The sequence below is a fragment of the Pholcus phalangioides genome, unplaced genomic scaffold (assembly GCF_987345545.1).
Source record: "Pholcus phalangioides strain wild (caught in Gottingen) unplaced genomic scaffold, Ppha-v1.0 ptg000015l_1, whole genome shotgun sequence".
Taxonomy (NCBI): domain Eukaryota; kingdom Metazoa; phylum Arthropoda; class Arachnida; order Araneae; family Pholcidae; genus Pholcus; species Pholcus phalangioides.
This window is the reverse complement of record NW_028301608.1, coordinates 63,572,008-63,588,100: the sequence shown is the minus strand read 5'-3', so window position 1 is coordinate 63,588,100 and position 16,093 is coordinate 63,572,008. Positions and strand designations below refer to the sequence as shown.

Below are 16,093 nucleotides of genomic sequence, written 5' to 3'. Positions count from 1 at the left end.
AATATAGTAAGTAGGGTTGTCGAATCCAAAGATGAGAAACAACACACGACTGCCCCTGATTCGAGCTTGAACATAGTTCTACGAAGCGTGTATCCTCCTCGTCCAAAAAACAATTGCCTATGGCCATAAGCTAAAACATTTCCTTCACATAAATATAAATATTTTCCTCCTCTTCCTTCCTTCCTCTGTATAAATTACCACTATTTCACATTCTATTGTTTTTTGTTCCTCCGCCATAGTATTACTATTATTTTCTCACAATATCAGGGTCATGTGCTATCCGAGAAAAGTAACTCGTGAAAAAGGTATTGGAGAGTTAATTTTGAATGTTGCACAACTTGACCTATAACATCGGTATCGGAAATAACATCTGATGCGAAAAATTTTAGCTCCTATAGTTTCAAGAGAACTCCGTGTACCTATTTTATGAACGTAATTTCGTAAATTTTCTTTAGACAGAAAGGATTTTATTATCATTGTAGATTGTTGAATTTATTCCATTGACACCAAGTTATTAAATTATGCTCCTTTATTTATTTATTTTAGCTTGTGTTGATTCTTTCTTCTTGTTATTAGATGCATTCGCAATAAAGTTAAATTTAGCGAGAAAGGGGAAGGGGACCCAAAGGGCATATCAACACCTACATGTAGATCTTTCTTTTCTAATTAGTTACCTTAAAGGAAATCTAAAACTGCAGGCCACGACTTCCCCGCCTGCCCTAGCGTAGCTTTAAAACGATGTCGGCTTTAAATGAACCAAATTGTGATGAGTACCTTTGCAGGAAGGAGAAAGAATAAATTTCCGAAGGTAGGCTCACAAAGAAATCTCGAAATTTTATAACTACTCAGAAATAATTTTTTTAAAGCACTATGAAGATATAAGTAGAACTTGGGGTTCGGTGCAGATTTTGGGAGCTCAAGGAGTTACATGCATATTTAAGGCGCTTGTTGGAGGACCTTCATAGAGAGGATCATTAAAACTAATCGAAGGAAGGCCTATATAAGAAATCACAGAAAGGTCCATTGAAGCTTATTAAACGAAATTTTTGCTCATAGAAGGACTTTCTTAACAAGCACTTGCAGATCTTTTGAGTTCGAAAAAAGGATGCGCGCGCACAAATTTTGAAAGCTCGGAAAAAAGTGTATAGGCTGTATGAGCTCATAATATAAACTTCGAACAAATTTTGAGAGCCCATGGGAGATGGAAAAATGTAGAAGCTCATGTGAACGCAGATAAAGTGCGTGCAGATTTTCGAAGTTCAAGGGAGGACCGCACACAGATTATGTGAGCTCGGGCAAGTGAGTGCAGATTTCGGAAGCACAGAGAAGCCGCTACAGCAAAAAGTTTGAAAATCCCCGCTCTAACATTAAATTTGTAATTACATAGAATCGAAACCAAAAACCCTTTTTTTTTTTCTCCCTCCACCACCCGTAAAAATCCGTTAAATACACCGAGTGGTATCTTCACAACCCTTTGATCTATCGCGTCCGTAGGAGAACGTTTCTTCTCTCCTAAAGCAAAGGCTGAGAAACCAGGTACTGATGATTTTTTTTCCTCCCTTCAGTTTCGAAGGTGGGTCTCGCAAACTGGATGCTGAAGATGTCTTTTCTTTCCCCCTTTTTTCTCTCTCTCTCTCTCTTTTACCCATTTTTTTTCTTAACGCCCGAATGCCCAGAAGTAGAAGAAGAAGTTGCTTTGCCTGAGGCTCGACCACCGAGTTTCATACCTTCTTTCGCCAGGTAGCGCGTGAGTGAGAAGAAGAAGGCAATGTAGGTCGGTAGTTCTGGGCCAATAACCGCTGCGGTCCCAGACCGAGTAAGAGCGTTAGCCCAGCTCAAACCAGAACGTTCTTTTTTTCTCTTTCTTTTCTTTCTCCAAGATACCCTTGCTGACTCTTTACTCACACAGCAAATTGTAACTAAATCCTTTGGATATCATATTGACCGTTTCGCAAATTTGGATTATGGTACGCTGCTGCATCGTCGAGTTGCTTATGAAGTGTTTCGTGGGCGCAACTGAACAATCTCGTGTGGTGGATTCTGGTGTTATGTGGCGTCCTTCGTAAAGAATTAGTCCTTTTGCGATTTGTTGGATAAAAACCACGTAGAGATGGCACCGGTACACGCCAAGAATGGAATACCGCTGCTGAGTGGTGATTCCGACGATGACGACGAAGACAATGAGAAGACCCCGCTGACTGAGAACATCTACGGCAGCCGTCGGAGTGCTTACGATATCAAAGGATGGGACGTGTTCGTCGTGAACCCTCCAAAGGAGGACGACGAGACTGTCACGTCCAAGGTGGTGAACGTGACCCTAAAGATCATGAAACTATTCATGTACCTCTTGACTTTCTGCGTTGTGCTGTCCGCGGCGGTGATTTCGAAAGGCACGCTCCTCTTCATAACTTCTCACATCAAAAGCAACAAAACCGTCTCCGTGTGTCAGAAAGGACTGCACTTGGACAGGGATAAGGATTACGAGGTCAGCGTTCCGGAGATCGAAAGGGTCTCTTGGATATGGACCCTGTTTTTCATCCTCGTCATCCCGGAAATGTTCGCGCTGTTCCGTAGCACCAGGATGTGTGTGTTCAAGTCGTACCGGAAACCGAAATTCACGACTTTCGTTTGCGTGCTGGTGAGTGAAACCGTATACGCCGTCGGCCTGTCACTGCTGGTGTTTGTGGTACTTCCAGACCTGGATGTTATACAGGCGGCTATGCTTACGAACTGCGTCTGCTTCGTGCCAGCGGTCATGGGTTTGCTCTCGAGGTACAAAGGCGAGAGCAAGGTATGGATTAAAATGATCTTGGATATATGCGCCATCGTGTTCCAGGGAGCCTGCTTCGGAATACAAATGATAATGTCTGGTGGCGGCTCGAGATCGTGGTTGATACCCATATCCGTCGTGCTGGTTTCGTGCAGGTGGTGGGAGAATTACGCCGACAAAAGGTCGTTTCTACCGTTCATCAGAAGCATAAGCGCCGTTAAAGAAGACCTAAGGAGAAGCCGGTATTTCGCCTACATATTCCTATCGGTGTGGAAAATCATGGTCATATTCTGTACTATGTTCACATTCCTTCACATCACGATGGAAGATCCCTCGCTAATATTCCGGGGTATAGCCAAGAGCTTCAGCAGTCATCCGATGTTGGTGCAACAAGTTCGAAAAATGGTTCTTCAGAACAACTTTCCAGATCTACCGACAGCGAGCCCGTTGGACGAGCAAGTGTTCATCACGTCTTACTCTATGACCCCCATCTACGTCGCCATGATTCAAGTATCTGCATCTCTTATATGCTACATTTTCACTAAATTCGCTTGCAAAATCTGCATACAAGGATTCAGCTTCGCTTTTCCGATTAGTTTGACGATTCCGGTGACCGTGTCACTGCTGATTGCCGCCTGCGGCACCAAAGTCGAAGACGTTTGCATTTTCGAAGATGTTCTTCCGAATTATCTCTTCTGGACTTGCCCGCAAGGGAATTTCTTCCAGGATTTTTTCGCTAGCCAGTACGCATGGGTTTGGCTGTTATGGCTCCTGTCACAAACGTGGATAACGGTCCATATATGGACACCGAAATGCGAAAGATTGGCAAGCACGGAAAAACTCTTCGTGAACCCTATGTACTGCGGTGCTCTGATCGATCAATCCGTATCCCTGAACAGGAGGCGTGATGACGAAGGAGAAATCAAGAGTGAAGATATTGCTCTGATGGAGAAGCAAGAAGAGAATGACGTATCTCAGTACTACGACACCATATCCATCCAGACAGACGCATCCAATGGCGTAACGACCGGAAAGAACGTTAAAAGCACGGACCACATAACCAGGATATACGCATGTGCCACTATGTGGCACGAGACTACGGAAGAAATGTTGCAGATGTTGAAATCTGTTTTCAGGATGGACGAGGACCAGTGCGCCAGGCGGAATGCTCAGAAGTACTTGCGAGTCGTGGATCCGGATTACTACGAGTTCGAGGTACACATATTCTTCGACGATGCTTTTGAACTGTGCGATGGAGATGACGAAGAGATGGTCGTCAACAGGTTTGTGAAACAGCTGGTTCAAACCATGGATACCGCAGCGTCGAACGTGCATCAATGTGACATACGGCTCAGGCCCGCAAAAAAAATTCCGACCCCGTATGGGGGTAGACTCGTATGGGTGATGCCAGGCAAAAACAAACTGATTGCTCATCTAAAGGATAAGGCCAAGATCCGTCACAGAAAGCGCTGGAGTCAGGTCATGTATATGTACTACTTACTTGGCCACCGGCTCATGGAACTTCCAATCGACGTCAACAGAAAAGCTGTGATGGCCGAAAACACCTTCATCCTAGCTTTGGACGGCGACATCAATTTCCGCCCACATGCCGTGCAACTCCTCGTGGATCTCATGAAAAAGAACAGAAACTTAGGAGCAGCTTGTGGCCGCATTCACCCAGTGGGTTCGGGTCCGATGGTTTGGTACCAGAAGTTCGAATACGCAATTGGTCATTGGCTGCAGAAAGCAACTGAACACATGATAGGATGCGTACTCTGTAGCCCGGGGTGCTTCTCCCTATTCAGGGCCAAAGCACTAATGGACGACAATGTCATGAGAAGGTATACCGCGAAGTCCGATGAGGCTAGGCACTACGTTCAGTACGATCAAGGAGAAGACAGGTGGCTGTGCACACTCTTACTTCAGCGAGGATACCGAGTGGAATACAGCGCAGCTTCTGACGCGTACACACACTGTCCCGAAGGATTCGCAGAGTTCTACACCCAACGTAGAAGGTGGGCACCATCTACGATGGCCAACATCATGGACTTACTTGCGGACTACAAACAAACCGTCGCGATCAACGACAACATATCCTTCCCATACATCATATACCAGGGCATGTTGATGGTCGGTACGGTTCTGGGACCCGGGACTATATTCCTCATGTTGGTGGGAGCAATGGTCGCTGCATTCAAGATATCCAATTGGAATTCTTTCGGTTACAACATCGTCCCCATCCTGATATTCATGTTCGTGTGCTTCGTCTTCAAAAACGATATACAGATAATGGTCGCACAGATCATGAGTACTGCATATGCTCTTCTGATGATGGCCGTGCTCGTCGGTACTTCCATCCAGCTCACCGAAGACGGAGTGGGCTCTCCTTCGGCGATGTTTCTGATAGCGTTATCCGGAAGTTTCTTCATTGCGGCGTTGCTTCATCCGCAAGAGTTCTGGTGCGTCGTGCCCGGCCTGTTGTACTTCCTGAGCATCCCGTCCATGTACTTGCTCCTCATCATTTATTCATTGGTCAATTTGAACGTCGTCACGTGGGGAACGAGAGAAGTTCAGACGAAAAAGACGAAGAAAGAACTAGAAGAAGAAAGGAAGGAACAGGAGGAACTTTTGAAACGCAAGAAAGGTACCGATCTACTGGGTTTCCTAGGCCTGAGCAACGCCGACAACGAAGAAGGTAACATCTCGTGCAGCTTGGCGAACCTCTTCACCTGCCTCTTCTGCACCTATCCGAAATCCAACGACGAAAAACTTCATCTAGTCAAGATAGGTGATCAACTCGAACAAATGAACAAGAAAATTGACGTCCTTGAAAGACACCTGGACGTTCCGGTAGCTTTACGAAACAACAGAAAATCCTCTCTCATCGGTAGGTCTATGGGCAGGCTGCACTCAGAAGCAGGCTTGTCTTCCGTGAGTGAGCATGACGATGACATCGCTGATTTCGATTCCGTTTCAGAGATTGCACCCAGTGAAGGGCTCGAACCTAGACAGAAGCGAGACGATTTGATCAACCCGTACTGGATAGAAGACAGAGATCTCAAAAGAGGGGAAGTCGAGTACCTACCCGCCGGGGAACTGACTTTTTGGAAGGACCTCATTGATAAATACCTTTTCCCGATCGAGCAAAACAAGGAACACCAGGCGAGGGTGGCCTACGAGCTGAAAGAACTCAGAAACAAAGTTGTCTTCGCTTTTTTCATGTTCAACGCCTTGTTCATTTTAGTCGTTTTCTTGCTGCAGCTGAATAAGGACCAGCTCCATTTGGACTGGCCCTTGGGTGTCAAGACGAACATCACCTACATACCCGAGACGAGTGAAGTGAGGATAGACAAGGAGTATCTGCAACTGGAGCCCATAGGTCTAGTTTTCGCTGTGTTTTTTGCCCTTATCTTGGTCATACAGTTTGTCGCCATGTTGTTTCACAGGTTTGGAACCCTCTCGCACATCATGGCTTCAATCGAGGTCTCATGTTTCAACCACAAGGTCGAAGACGTCAACGATGACGCCTTCATAGACAAAAACGCCGTTCAGATTGCCAAACAGCTCCAGAGACTACGGGGTATCGATGACGAGGAAAAGAACGAGGACTCTCTATACGGTGACCGCCTCGCCAAAAGAAAAACCATACAGAACCTGGAGAAAAGACGCGCTCAGAAAAACCGCATAGGAACTTTAGACGTCGCTTTCCGGAAGCGCTTCATGAACCTCAATGCCCAAGAAGTCGAGGCAGCGACCCACGGAGCTGGTGGCGGAGGTATACCATCCACACCTGTCTTGGGCCGCCTCGTAAGGAACCACGAGACCCTCAGGGCTCTCGAAATGCGTAGGAATAAGATCCTCGGGAACGGTGGCGGTAGCAAGATGGAGACACTCGGTGTCAAAAACGAATTCAACAGTTCCCGTTACAGGAACGGACGGAACAGCATTCCCGATGCCATAAGGCACGACGGCCACAGTCAAGTTAATTCAGAGGCGGGATTCTACAATAAGGCCTTCAACGTACCTTCGGACGAAGAGGCTTCTCGCAGGAGCCACCCGATGCAGATCTACGGTAGTAGAAACAGCAATACTTACAGGGAAGATCCCGAACCCAAGGGGAGACAAAGCCACATGTGAGAATAACCCCCAGAATTCCATTAGTGGTACATCCGAGTGTTCCCCTCCCCACCCATCGAAAAACTACTGAACGATTCTGTGCTAAAATGTGATCCAAGACATTCGACCAGTGATCATACATGGATTACGTGTGTTTACGCGTTACGTCAAGATGTAATCCCCCCATATATACATATTCATTAATATATTAACCAGCTAGTCATCTAAATCTGATGAGAGATTTATCTATGTATATGCAATATACATTTTATTATGTTACGAAAAAAAAAACCCAACCACCATCTATTTTATTATAAATAAATTGGTAAGTACTGACAAATTTGCTTTTAGTTTAATTCATTTATTCATCGAATTTTCAGTCATGGAAACCACTACAATGAATCAAAGAATGATAAACACCGTTAATACAATTTGAAAAAAGAAAAATCCGCTTATAAAATAGTTACTCAATGTATATTATGTGTGTAACTAGTTCCTTCAAAAAAAAGGAAAAATCAAAAATGGTTCTCGACGAAGTAGGTCATTTTTAGAATTATTTCTAGATCCATCTTCGTTTTGAACTTCTTAGTTACTAACATCTAAGTTATTGTGAAACTAACGAAATAACGATTTTGGCTTTAATCTCCGTTTTAAGCTCACAGAAGCATTAGAGAATGAGGTGTTTTTTTCTCTTCCCCCTTTCTAAATTACTTGATTATTAGTTATGTAACCTAAATAATATTTGAATAATCACTCTTTGAAAATAATTTTTTTTCAATGGTTTTAAAGCCGAACATTGTGGCTAAAACCTTTAACGTAAAGTATTCATTATTTGTAAGCTAAGATCCGGTTTTGAACATTTTACTACGGTGACTAAGTAAAGCGATGAAAATTGGTACGAGTTTAAAAGTGACGCACTAATTTGACTTCTCGTCTGCGATAGACCGCAAAAATTCAGTAACAAACCTAGATTGTATTTTCTAATAAATAAATACTTAATTATTGAAAATTTTTCCTTCCTATTAGTGATTTTTCCGGATTAGTAAGGGTCGAAATATCTTCAAATATTCCATATACAGTCTTAGTTTAGAGAAAAAAGGGGAAAAAATTATTCTTACACAGTATTTTTCAGTTAATGTTTAAAAGAAAACACTAAGCATTATTATAAACATAATTATGGAACTTTTAACACACGACAGTACGATATCTATTAAAAGAATAATCGGTATAATAGTGAATTTTCAAAAAATGGCATATAAGACGGTTGTTCAAATATTTTCTCCTGGGGGAGGGGGGTGTATTATAAATAATTTTATTTAAAGTATTTTGTAATGTTTCAACTAATTTTTGAATGCGAAGATTTTTTTTCTTTTTGTTCCAAACATGAAACAGACATACGTGTGTTGATATTTCCGTGATTTTTCTCCAAATTGAATACACAAACCTTCTTCATATACCGAACTGAAACAATTCTAACCGCATTGTACTAACAAAGCAAGAAAAAATTTAAACAATAGAAAAAACAGGGAGAAATCATCGTTTTCTCCGTTAAGTTTTAAAAATATTCTGATTGCACTGAGTGAACAGATCACTTATACACAACGGAAAGGAATCATTAAATAACAGAAGCTTAATCAATGTTATTATAATAATTATTACAATCTATAGATTACTTCTATCTATATACCAAATATATTAAGTTACTATATAATAAGCATATTAAGTTAAACATGTACACAATCAGAAATTCAACACAAACCTAAAATTACATATATATTTTTTTTAATTAAAAATATTACTATAATATTAGTTTTAATTTTTATTATGGACACGAATGATTTTTTTCCCCGAAATATTTCATCAACCGGTTACTCTGTTGCTACACGTAGTATACAGTTATTACATCTAAAATATTTACTGAACAAATAAAAATCATTATAGCCGAATATCCCAATGTATGCTACAATTTTTTTAACAGCAAAATTTGAAATGTAAATTAAATATACGGTACATTTTATAATACAGTCGTTGCTCGATATAACGACCATGCGTTATTTCGACGGTTCCATTATAACACCTAGGTGTGACTGGTACGATAGGTGTCAAATTTTTTCTTGTGCGTACGATATAACAACCTACAAAGATAATTCTATATAAAACAACGTGAATTCAGTTCCCTTTCCTCTCCACCTCTTTTTTTTCCTTCAAATAAATACACCAAATCCGTGTTTTTCGTTTCCCAAAATAGTGCTTGACCTGGATATTGGAGAAATCATACATCAAGTGTGTGCATGTAATTAAATATTACATTTTTATTATCATTTTCTAAACTGATGCATTGCAACTGCTTATTAATTATTAGGAAAAAGCGTATGTAACTTTTTATTCCTCTTTCAAATATAAATTCTCTGAAGAAGCCGTTTTTTACTTAAACGTTCGTTTTTCGTTGAACAAGGAAATGTAACCCCCCCCCCCCCACCGTGCAGCGTTAATGCTGTACGAATAGATAATTACTGATAAAGTGATTATATCATTACATATAGATTGTATCCAGTTCCAATTGTTGTAGCTATAACATCCATTTCTTTTGCGGCGATTGCAGTGGAATGCTCCACTCTTGCAACAATATGGAAAGCATTCAAAAATACAACGGTACTAAGAAGTAAAAACAAAAGAGGTCTTTTTTGTCAATGAAAGTGAATCGATTTTTGTTTTTGAAAGTCTGCCTTCACTCACGGACGACACTTAAAAAGGCTGAGGTGCTCCTACGCAACTGAAAAAAAGAAAATTAAGATGAATAATACAACGGAATTCGTTTTCTTTTGGAAATGAAAGTCTTTTTCCTTTCTTTCTCAAAAGGTGGTTTTTATATGTGTGTGTGTGTGCACACACGTATGCAGTAGTTATGGGCGGATAAGACAAAAACCAACGTGTGTGAGTGGTGAACTTGGCAAGAAGCATTGTTGTTGGCTGGCTTCCTGGCACAAAAGAAAATGAAAATGCGTTGCGTACCGAAGAAAATAAGCCCACCGAAGAATGGCTGGTCATTTCCAAAAGCGAAATATTCATCGAAAGTGGGTCAGACGTTTCTCTACTAATCTCATAGCAGTAGTTATACTATAGGCCACGACTTTGGCTTTTGTGTATTGTGTGCTAGTTTATCTGCATCCTTGATCGCCCGAATGAATTACAATAAAAAGAATTTATCAGGCTTCTTAATTGCACTTCCTCTAATTTGAGAAGAACCGTCAAAGAAATGAGTAAATGAACCGCGCAACATTATCGCACGTTGATTTCGATCAAAAAAGTAAAATATAAATTTAAACTTTTTACCTCAATAGAAGCTCGTTAATTCTACGCCGAATCTATCCTGGATATTTTTTCCTCATAAAATGTAGCCCAGTGTATATAATAGTTTTTGTTTTTTTTTCTTATTTCAACCTACACGCTATTCTAATGTTTTTTCGAGTACCGCTGCACGTTTTCGAGAAATGCATTTGATAAACCTATTATTAGATAAAAAAATTGAAAATATTTTTCCTTATTTTTTAACACGACCAATGCCTATAAATATTTTTTTATTGTCAACGCATTTGTTGTCATGAATTCGACTGCTGTTGTACCTCGAGTTATAATTAGTTTCTGGAAAAAAAAATTATCATAATTATCGTACCTGGAAGCTAACTTTTACATTTGGAATAATGTAGATATCTTTAATTTTAGTAGTTAATTAGCATGTAGTACAGAAGAAAATTAGTTTTGCTTACAGAGAAATACGTTTCACAACTCCGTGTGATAATCACTTTGGCTTCGATTCATTATGGGCGTACGAGTTTTTGTGTATAAAATGAGCTTTTTCTCGTGTGTCGAATATTTGCTCTTAAGTTGAAGCATTTCAGAGAATTATTTATGTTCGTGACTATTATTTCTCGTGTGTCGATATTCGTAAATAAACGTAACATTGTACTTGAAAATGTTTACCAGTATTCACATTAATTTTCAACTTCATACGTTCAGTTTCCTGAATGTTTTTGGTTTCGGTTTAGATACATCTTAGTTCACCATTACATAGTTATTTTCGACGCTTCTAGCACGAAAATATATATAAATAATGGAAAATAAGTATTTTCAGTGGTTCAGTTCCATATCGATCACATTTACTGGAATCCAATGCCACAAACCCGATAAACAATGAAGTAAAAGGATGCTAACAGATTCAGTGCCGAAGACATTTTTGTGACATTATCTTGAATAACTTATCTTATTTTTTCCTGCGTATAATCCGCGGGTTTATATACCACGACGTCTTATTTATCTGAGAGGTTTGAAAAGAAATATTTATTTCCATTTAATAGAACTGGTCTTCATTTTGATAAAAAAAAGAATTATTTTCTAAAAAATAATTGTTGAAAGATTTATAGATGATGTGTAAGTGTGAGTAAAGAAATCCAAATTTTCTTCCCCAAAAAAAGTGCCAAAAAAACCCCTCTCGTTCCATAAAATTTCATCATTTATGGAAGAAATTTTTACATGAGGATTGTACGCCGCTGCGGACTATACGACGGGGAGTGACAAAGCCCAGGCGCTAGGTGACCGTGATGACTAGGAAATTGATATTGGCACCTATTTATATAACTTACACAGGGGGATTCTATAATTTCCTTGCCTCATTTTATTGGCGAACCGTTGATCTTAGAGGCATGGTTCTAATTAGAAAAAGTATCCAAATAACGTTTAGGACTCAGATAAATCGTTTATGTTGAAAGGGGGTCGTATAGTTTTTAAAATGACAAAAAATTAGCTTTTTATACGCACACCCCGTCCTCGAAAACCCAATTAGAAGTTGTTGCCATGTCTCTCCTGATGCTAACAAAGAAAAATTCCCCGTTTTTAACTGCAATATTTGCTGGCATATTTGTTTCAAAAATCGAAGGAGTGGGGGGACAACAACATAAACGAGGAAAAGAAGTGTTGTCCGTTAATTTATGCTGTTCTTTTTCAAATTTTCTCCAATTTTAAATTCAAATATCTGAGCAAACATTGCACTTAAAACGTAGAATTTGTTTTACATCAGGTGAGAAAAGGCAACAACTTTCTGATTGGGTTTTCAAATACAAATACAACGCCACAACAGGCAAATTGCCCAACGAGGTGGCTGATCCCCGAGCCCCTACCTACTACACCACACATGCAACCCCCCCCCCCCACGGAACCCCCCAACGAATTGGTACGTGCGGGAATGTGCGTGTACGTGTAGTGCAACCTGACGTAAAGTTTGTTTCTGTGTAATGCTTGTTATGTGTAGTGCTGTCATCTGCCCCCAGTTTTACTAACTATGAGTGAAGTGTTATGATTGAATGATTTACCGTTGTAGGACTGTTGCTCTCTGTGGCGAGACTTTTTAACGGGGAGATCGGCTCGCATTTGCGCCTTGAAGTTGGGAACCACAGAAAACCAACTTCAGCCGACCACCACTGTGGGGTTCGTATAAAAGTATAAAAGTATTTTTGTATAAAAGTTTATTTTTTGTCGTTTTAAAAACTATACAACCCCTGGCAACATGAATGACGTATCTGAGTTCTGAACGTTGTTTGGATACTTTTTCTAATTAGAAGTATGCCTCTAAGATCAACAGTTCACCAATAAAATGCAGCAAGGGAGTTAGGAAATCCCCCTATATTTAAAGATTTCTAAATGTGATTGATAAATTTTAGTCTAAGGATAACACAAACTTTTCTGATTTCATAACAGTACGTAACATGAAAAAAAGAGTTATTAAGTCCCAAAGAAGTGGGAAAAAAACAACTTATTTAGGACCATTTTTCTCCAGCAAAAACTATGCTGTGAGCACCTAAATATTATTCCTTTATTTATTTAACTTGTCAAACCCTGCTATACGATGATATTTTCTTCACAGTAGCAAACTTTACATCTGCGGATTATACGCCAACATGTATTATACATAAGTAATTGCGGTATTTAATGAGAAACGAGAAGAAAAACGAATTTAATGTAAAGGAGTGAAATGCTACGTTTATAATAAAAAACGTCTTGTATATATGAAGCAATAAATTACCAGGTCGTACCACTTTCTGAACCCCCCCCCCCCCCATCAACCGGTTCCTTTCCCGTAATTTCTCTCAGAGAACAGTTCATCTCACGCAAGTGTAATTAAATGTAACTCTGATACACACTCGCAACGTTCAGCTTTAACAAATTCATTTAAAACGAGAAAATTGCGAGAGGCCCCGTTAAATACTACAAAGAGAACAACCCTTTTTATACAGTACAAGGGCTTCAAGTAAATGATGATGATGATGGCCCTTTCTTTTTATATCTCATGCGTGTGCGTTTGTCGCAATCATCTTCAAGAAATTACTCAAAGAAGGAGGTGCTGTTTTAAAGTCATGAATCTTTTTTTTTTCTCGTGGGCGGACTTCACACGAAGGTCCTTGAACTAGGAAACGATAATGAAAGTAATGACGCATTATTTTTTTATACCTTTTTCTTTTCTCTTTTGTACCCTCCGACCTACGCTCACTATTTATTCATGGAAAATTTTTACACTCCTTGATATTATTTTCAAAGCCAAAAACACAAAGAAAAAAAATGCAGTGAACGTATAATCTGATAGTGAAATGGTTGTTATCGTACTCTCAGATCTTATATCGAATAAACTACATCTTTATTTTATACTGGCATTATAATACGCAAAGAAAAGGTCCATCAAAGATTTTACGATTTCGTTCTTTTCGTATTTTTGCCATACTGGGGTTAGTTTACCCGTCCTGATTCGACGTGAGGTACATATGGTACTGACGAAGCTCGAAGTACGGCCAATTCCCAAAATGACCGAGAAGTTTGGCTAAAGTCCGATTTGCAGAAATGATTCGAGCTTTTCCCTGCTAATTCATGAAGTGGCAGGAGTTCCCTAGACGATGTTCGATGTAAAACGGTCCGGTAGACACCACATCCATTTTTCTCATCGCCAACGTGTGATTCATGGCTGTATATATAGTAGCTGTATTAGATCAGCTCCATGTGACGGGAGAAAAGAAAGCCAAATTCGGGAGAAAAACTATTAATATAATAAAGATTTTTCTGTCAAATTAAAAAAATGATTAACGCATCATGACGGCGATATGATTTGTACCTTGTGTGAATCAATATAAAGATAATCACTATAGTGATAGCTGCAGCCGCTCCGTACGGTTGTGGTCCTACAGGGCTTCACCCCCGTACCCCTCATCTTGCTATGTTCGCGGTTAGGGGACGACGCACTAAAACCCTCTTACTTGTAGTCCGATAGTACAATTCTTAAAAAAACACCAAAAAAATTGATATCAAAAAGTGATAATATACGATGGAAGCGTGGGATAATAAATGATATAAACGATTTTTAAAAAAGTTAATAAGTAAGCATTACAGTAAAACCCCTCTTAACGAACACCCCCTCAAATACGGTTACCCCTCTTTTACGGCCAAATAATATTTTCCCTCTGTATGATAAAAGTGTGCATTTCAAGTCCCCTGATCAAAGGTCACCCCTCTTTTACGGACGAATGTTTTTGTTCCGCCAGTGACCACAAAAGAAAGATTTTACTGTATATTATTTGTGTGAGAGACATCGATATTCCGATTCTTTTGATCGTTATGGTTGACATAGCTAACGTGGTCATAATTATCACGAAAAAATACAATCTGGCGATGACACCAAATCATGCTTTTTTTTGGGCTTCCCCAGGAATCACCAGCCACTTCGCAAACTGGCTGGCCAAAGCCAGAAATTCGGACTTTAGCCAGGTAAATTTTAGGCTTTAGCAGTAACAAATGTAACAATTAATCGTTGGTGATCGACCCAGTACTTTAAAGGGTTGATTCTAGTCTTTCTCAGATATTTAAAAACATGCTGAACTCATACTTATATATACTTCACAGGCTTCGAAAGCCCTCCTGCGTAGATGAGATGCGCACAGTTGCAGTACATGACGCTGACCAACATATACTTACATAACATGAAAACTCAAGCATTTACCATCTTCACTTCGAAATATGAAAACAGATGGCACCACCAGAGCAAGAATACCAAACAATCACAACTCTGACGACATAAATACATTAGGGCCACGCGTATATAAACACATACGCAACACATTCGTGTATGTACCAGTTCATTAGAAATTCCGCTGAGGAATTTGTACGAGATGCATGTACAGTTAAGTAATAAAGCATGCAGCTACACGATACGTCCATGACATAAAAATTCTAGCATTTACGATCTTTGCTTCAAACTATGGAAGACAGATGGCAGAACCAGCAGAGCACGAAAAAAACACAACTCTGACAAAATAAATACATTATCGGTCATACATACACTCAGAACATACATTTCAGCGTGTATCGATTCATCAGAAATTCCGCAGAAGAATGTGTGTACGAAGTGCTTGTACATTCAAGTAGTAGTTGTAGTACATGCGACTATACTGTCGTGTCCCGACAGGGCCACCTCCCGGGGGGACCCTAGGGCTCCCCTACGTTTTAGTCGCTCACCGACCTGATCCCTTGCCCTCCAGGTCACTCTTTCAATCATTCCCATGCTTACACACACTCTAGGTCACACACATGCTTCAAAACTCTGTAGGTTGTGGTCAGCTGAAGTTGGTTTTCTGTAGTTCCCAACTTCGAGGCGATTGTGAGCCGATATCTTCGTTAAAAAGTCTCGCCACAGAGAGCAACAGGCCTACAGCGGCGCAAATATTCAATAATTACACTTCATTCACGATTTTCAATGTGGATGGCAGCAGTGAAAATTCACACACATCACTATGTACACACTCAGACTGTTAGGTACACACACACTCACACTTCCTACAGGCAAACTTTTATATCTTAATGAGACCATGGGAGAGATTTATGAAAAAAATAGTTCATATTTTTGCGCTTTTCAGTACACTGGCACTGCTCAGACCAATGTAGTTCCCGTTTTGAAGGACGTATTCCATTGCACCTTGGTATATACGCTGTATGGTCCATGGGAAAAAAGAGAATTCAATAAAAAAAGTGCCACTTTTTCACCTGGTGGTCGAAAATTGAACTTTATTTTTATTTCATAAATCTCTCTCCCATGGTCTCATTAAGATATCCTAAAAATTTGGCTGCATTCGGATGAGTAGTTTTTGAGGATAAACTACTCAAAGCACGAGAACT

The 16,093-nt window shown here is 40.0% G+C and overlaps 1 protein-coding gene and 1 pseudogene across 2 annotated transcripts in view; both read left to right on the top strand.

The window, feature by feature from the left end:
* The window catches only part of LOC149076479 (organic cation transporter protein-like), an 87,010-nt gene that overhangs the window by 66,029 nt on the left and 4,888 nt on the right, over positions 1 to 16,093 (top strand). The window lies entirely within an intron of this gene.
* Positions 1,795 to 7,226, top strand: LOC149076480 (chitin synthase chs-2 pseudogene; annotated as a pseudogene). The gene has a single exon (XR_016194070.1). The product of XR_016194070.1 is annotated as a chitin synthase chs-2 pseudogene (transcript).